This window comes from Rhinopithecus roxellana, chromosome 17, assembly GCF_007565055.1.
Source record: "Rhinopithecus roxellana isolate Shanxi Qingling chromosome 17, ASM756505v1, whole genome shotgun sequence".
Lineage (NCBI taxonomy): Eukaryota > Metazoa > Chordata > Mammalia > Primates > Cercopithecidae > Rhinopithecus > Rhinopithecus roxellana.
Genome location: NC_044565.1, coordinates 106,277,993 through 106,284,571, shown reverse-complemented (window position 1 = coordinate 106,284,571; position 6,579 = coordinate 106,277,993).

The following is a 6,579-nucleotide window of genomic DNA, read 5'->3' as shown; positions in this document are numbered from 1 at the left end:
GTATAAGTGTGCTTGAGAAGCATGAGTCAGGTCCCTGTGCCTGAGAAATAAAAGACTTCCAGTTCTATAGATTGTTGACTAACATTTATGACAATGTTCCAGAAACGAGGCTGAAATTCAAGGCTTTTAATCACAGACCTTCATAGGCACACTATGTAAAGCCTTGTGTTCAGATGGCTTTATTATTTCCAAGTAGTTTTTCAGCTTTAGATTGACTTTGGCATAATTGCACACCAGGTTGAATGTCCAAAGCCTTCTTGCCAAGGCAAACCCTTGGAAGACAGGAGCATCCTGCTGGGGGCTGATTGCCAGGCAGACATGTCTGTGAAATCCCATGGCGTGCGGGCATCAAGGTGTACTCACATGGCTAAATACACTGAAAACCAGTTCTTGCTCTGTCTGTATATATCTATCTCTATCTCTATCTCTATCTCTATCTCTATCTCTATCTCTATCTCTATCTCTTTCTATCTCTATCTCTATATCTAGCTATCATCGATATATTGCAATCAGAGATTTCATTATAATATTCAACGTCACTGGAAAAGTATAGCAGTTTTATATTTTTAGCTTGCTTTCAGAAATTAAGTAAAGATCCATTTAATATACTCAAAAACAAACCATTATTTTGTCCCTTTAGTTTAAGTGGAGCAAGTCTGTCTATGAGTTTTGTCATCATCATAGCCCAGCAGTCAGGCATTTTCCCAGGGATCCTTTCTGGTTGTTTGCTTTCCCCGTTCCTCCTGTTCCTTCCACATCCCCTGTGCTTTCAGTGTTGTGTTTTAGTCATGAGACATGCCATGGGCCCTCCCCAGAGTGTCTTTTCCAGCTTCCTGGTCTCAGGTTCCATCTTCGTTTCTGTGACTTTCGACTCCGACTCCAGGTCTCTCAATTACAGGAAGGCCTGCTGCCCTGAATAGGAAACACCCTGTCCTAGGACCTCCCTGGCTTGGACCTGTACCCCCTGCCCCATGGAAAGGGGCTAGGATGTTGCATCTCACATTCTAGGTGTTTCCTACCTAAGTAGCCACACTCCGTATCAGGGCAGCAGGGTGTGGTGGGATAAGAAGGGGGACTTCCCCTTAAGGCTGAAGGCCCCCAGCTTGGCTGGCAAAGACCAGGGCAGAGCTCACAGATCAATGCTGACCTGGCAGATCAGTCAATCCCACATGTGCCACCACTGTAGTTCATTGCCATCCTCAACCCCCATGTGCACCCTGTATTCAGCGACTACTCAGCTCCAGCTTCAGAAGGAAGCTTTTCAACCATACAGAGCTCAAGGTTCTCAGTGGCACTCACATAGTGCTGGATTTCTCATGTGGGATTCAGAAGTGGGTTCATCCTCACTGATGCTCCCTCGTAATGAAGCTGAGTTCCTAGTGCTCTGCCCAGATGCCCTCGGATCCCCACCACCAGTCCTCGCCTCACCCCCTACTCTTTCTTCTATGAGCCTGGACCTTGGGGACTGAGTGGCTTTGCCCAGAGGCTTAGAGAGCGCAGGCTCAGAGAAGACAGGTCTGGGAGCTGACATTGCTCTGGGGCATCTCAAAGGGAGTGACTGTGAGATGCCCCAGGAAAGCCTAGTTCCCTTCCTCAAGTAAGGACAATCCTTGCATTGCCTCCCTGAGGATCATGCTGCACCTAGGACTGTGCTAAGTCCATACCCTTGCTTGGCTACTTCCTTTCCAGCCTGCCTCACAACACCCTGATAATTCTCTCTAGGAAGATTTTTAAATAAATCACTTGCACAGAAACCCTCATACCAGGATCTGCTTCTGGCAACCCAAACCCAAATACAGGATGGCACAGGTTGCTTGCACACTGTGGGATTTCACAATGATGTCTGCCTGGCACACCAGCCCCTAGCAGGATGCTCCTAAGGTTTTGCCTGTGCAAACAGCCTTTGGACATTCAGCCTGGGGTGCAGTTATGCCAAAGTGCTGGGACTGATTGCAGTTTCATGCTTGATTACAACCAGGATGTGACCTGACATTCCCTCAAATTCCAGCTCCCTGGGACCTCAAGGGGCATGACTGGAGATATTTTGTGCTAGTTTCTTAGGCTCATGTCCACATGAATTTCTGGGGAGGGCATCTGAACTTTTATTTGGCTGTTGCAGCTGATTCTACACTGAGTCTTGTGTCGGAAGCCAGCCTGGTCTGCCTCTCCCTGCACCTGTATTCACTAATTTCCATGATTGGTGCTGGTGGTGGTCGGGGATGTTCTCCATCAGTTTGGAGCTTAGAGGGGCAGCCAGTGGCCTTCTGGTTAGGGACATGCTGGACTCTAGAGTTTTAAACCTAGGGGTGGACCAAACCCTAGTCAGTTAGTCCACCTTTTTCTGCTAAACTTTGCACCTAGGGCTGAACTCTGTGAGTGGACATCACTAATGACTGCTCCTGGAGGCCTGATGACCCACAAGCCCACAGCAATCCAGCTGCACACTGAGGATGACCTAACATGTGGAGAGCTGTCCATCAGCCATGCATAGCCCTTCTTGATCCTCACCTTCCAGCTGGAGGCCATGTTCAGGTCACCATCTGAAAACTGTACCTGCACTGACTTTACAGTCCTTGCCATCATGGCCCACATAAACCACTGGTCCCTTCTATGTCCACCTGCTTATTCCTGGGACCACAACATGTACACCACTTCCAAGGAGGTGCTTCCAGATGGGAAGGTGGGTGGAGGAAAAACTCCTTCCTTGGGAGGATGAGAGCTGTGGTGGCCTGGGACCTCTCTTGGCTTGGAGAGCTGGGCGTACTTCCCCTACAAGTTTCAAAGGGAGGCAGGCCCTTTACCATGCACAGGCTCCCGCTGTTGGGAGTGCTCCTCAGAACTTTGGGAAGAAGGCTGCGAGGGTCTGATGACATCTGGATTTCTGGGACTCCCATGCGATCCTCACCCAGGACACCTATATTCACAAATATGGATCCTCAGGAGCCTTCTCATTCATCCACATAAGACCCAGTGTAAGCCGACCCAGAAACTCAACTTGAGCCGACTGAGGCCAGCTGCCTTAGTCAGCTGGGGTAGCTCGGACACATCTTCTGTTTGTCTGAACTCAAATCATGCTCTGCTCTGACTGGGCCTTCCTCACTTAACCCCAGTTAAGGCACAGATGAGTCAATTCAGGGAGGGTCAACCAAGGCAGATAGAGATTTACAGAAAGTGCTAAAATCCCTGAGTTCTGCTTGGTAGAGTTTGGAGGAAGTTGGTGTGACACATTCCATGGGGTTTCCAAGAACGAGTTGCCAATGTAAGACAATTCCAGGACCTGGCCATGTGAGTGTGTCCCCAAGAAGATGTGGTGGCCCTGGGCACATGCAGAGAAGCTGCGTGGGGAGGGAGATTTCCCAGAGGACTGCCAAGAATCTCATGAAAGGCAAGGGCTCTCTTTCTTGCTTGGCTTATGGTGAAGATGGAACATGAATGGTTGATTGTTCTCATGAAGAGTCTTCAGAATGAGGAAAGTGGAAGCCACAGCATGCTTGGGAGTCACTGAAATGCAGAGACTGATCATGGGCCAGGGCCAGCTGGGTGGAGGGCGAGAAGGAAGAGAACCGGCACCACCGAGGAGGCGCGACCACTTCACCTCTACTCTCCCAATGTGCCCCCTGGGTGGAAGGTGGTGCCCAGAGACTGACAAGAGCAATGACCCTGAAGGAGACAACTCTGCTGGAAACAGTCCACATTGCCAACAAAGACACAGCACTCCAGGGTGGCCTGCAGACAGCTGAGGACCCCTGATTGTCTTAGACCCATCGGAGGGTCCCTGATTCCTGCTGCCCTCAGCCCAATGCTTAGCCCTCCTTGATGAAAAGAGGTCTCTGGGGAGCACTGCCTCTTCTTCCTGAGGAGGGATTCTGAAGCACCCAGTGAGAGGAAAGACATTACCATGTGCTGAGAGAGCCCAGATGTACATACTGGAGAAAGCACTGCTGACGGGGCAGGCTGTGAGGGAAGAGAGGACTCCAGGGCCTGGATGTTTGTGCCAGCCATGCATGGTGGTCTTGTGGCATGCTCTGTTCCAGCCATGGCTGGGCCTAGGGTGTTTGTCAATATTTATTCATTTGTAAAACCAAATTTGGCTTTACTCAATTTTTGTTCCCTTCTCTCCTCCTCTGGCCTCTCTCCATGGAGCAGGTGTGCAACAGTGGTGCCTGCATGGCTGTGGTGCCTACAGCAGGGCTGGGTTGATGGTCATCCAGGGCCTCTGTCTACAGAACAGGCCTGCTGGGGTGTTCTCCTAAACTAGGGGTCAGAAAATAGTTTCTGTAAAGGATCAGATAGGAAATATTTTAGGCATTGTGGGTCACATATTCTTCTTTGTCATTTCTGTTGTTTTAATAACAACTGTTTAAAAGTATAAAAAGTTTATTCATAGCTCCCAGCCATACCAAATGGCTGGAATTCTTGGCCCACAGGACACCTCTGTGGCCTAGATCAACCTCTGTGAACCTAGACCAACAATCTACGAAAGTAGAGAGAGAAAGGGCACTGATAACAGAGAACGGCTGGGAGGATCTTCCACTGATGAAAAACCTCTTTGGAGAAGACTGATCATTAGACTCCTCAAGTATGAACTCTAATTCTACCAAGCTGGAAAAAAATAGAATAGGAACTGTTAAGAGGTAAACTCTGACCGGTTAACATTTTGAAGAGTTTATCTGAACAGGCAATGATTCATGAATCTGGCACTCCAAGCCAGAATGATTCAGGCCTCCTTTGAAGGAGCATGTGGGGGGACTTTTATAGAGTGAATGGGAAGCAGGGTAGGGGAAATGTTTAATTGGTCAAAGTGGAGCAATAATTGAAAAGTCCCTAGTCCAAGATTGACTGGTGGTTTCTGACTGGTTGAGTCCTCAGTGTAACTGAGTTGGGTCTTGGTTTGCTTCCATAAGAACTTGGGACACTTGAGGCACTCAGGTCTGATGGCCTCCCAGGTGATCATTTTAACAACGCCTAGAAAGGGTTAAGGATTTTCATTCCAGTCTCTAACCCTCCTCTCTGTCATTTGTTTCCTGGAATTCCCCATATTTGAGTTTATATGGACTAAAATTTGCCTCAGATGTTTTGAAGTTCCCTTAACAACAAATCCCACACTAGATTACTAAGGGTAAAATGAGGAAAAGGGCAGTGGAACATAGCCTTTGGGATTGCATAGGGAGCTCGGTCCACTCCACTGAGAGCAGGCCCTGTGGGAGATGTGGTGAGATTGGGCAGGATGCAGGGGGTGTCTGCCTGGTACCTACAAGCCAAAGAAATCCCAGAAGCCTCGTGATGGGGGTGGAGGGCAGAACTGGGCTTTACTCAGCTTTGGGGAAGGGCAGTTTCTGCTGGGGGCTCCCTCCTGCTCACAGACATCTCCAAGACGCTCTGATGCAGAGACCCTGTCTGGGAAGAGCTGCCTTTCTAAGTGGATTCCCATCAGGCTTTGTTGTTTTTCTAAGTAGGTCATTAGAAAAGTTTTGGAATTTATGTAATCAGAAAGAATCAATAGAACACCCAAGCAGTTCCAAGTGCTAAGAGGAAGTGAGTGAGTGCAAGATGAAGTCTGCAGAGAAGACTTTCGCAGTCTGCGTGACTCCTGCAGTGTGTGGGGAGCTAGCCGGGCTGGGGGATCCCGATTTAAGCGTGTCTGCGTGACTTGTTTATGGGGACCATCCCTCTCTCCCTGGTTCTTAGTCTTCTCATCTGAAAAGTAAGATTGTTGAATGATGTGATCTTTCTGACTCTTGCAATTCTCACTCTAAAATTTTATGAGTCTAACTTCCCATTGCTGCTTTTCATTTTCTTCTACGTGAAGGGTTCCAAAGTAAATTGAACATTTACAATTTGATTTTCTATGTCTGTGGTATATTTAAGAGTCTCTCTCTCTCTCTAAGTATGTAATAAGTGATCAGAACACAAGATTATCTAGGATACATGGATGGTCATCTTCATCATGTTTATTTTATGCAGCTGGACCAAAGATATTTTAAGATTGAATTAAATCATTAATTCTTCTTCATAGTACTTTTAGCATTGTTTAAAAGGACACAGCAGAGTTTTGTAAAAGAGGAGTCTGGAAGTATTTTCTGTGGCTGAAATTTATAGAGAATATAAGAATGGGATATAGTTTTACAATTAAAGTAAAAAAATTAGTTTATAAAGGAAGAAAAGCAAGTTTTGTCTAGTCGTAAACTCTAGACCTATTGCCTATATTCTGATCAATACTGCCCATGTGTCCAGTTTCTATCATAGTCACAAAGGGAGTCATTATGTGATTATGTGCTTGCTATCTAAATTGTTAGGCAGCTCTCAGAACATGAACCCAAGACATTTGGTGTGGTTGTTCCTGATAAAAATTTATTTGCTATTGAATCACGCTGGTTCAGTTCACCATATCTTTCCTCAGTGCAGGCTGGAACTCTGCATAAATACTATACTGGGATATTTGTCATGTGGTTAATGATTTGCATGCTTACCCTAGAGAGGGAATGATGAAAAAATGCAAAGGGGTATACTTTGTTACTGGGTGGAGTAGATAATTTTTTGTGTTTTATGGTATAATGATAAGGAAATCACCTACCCCAC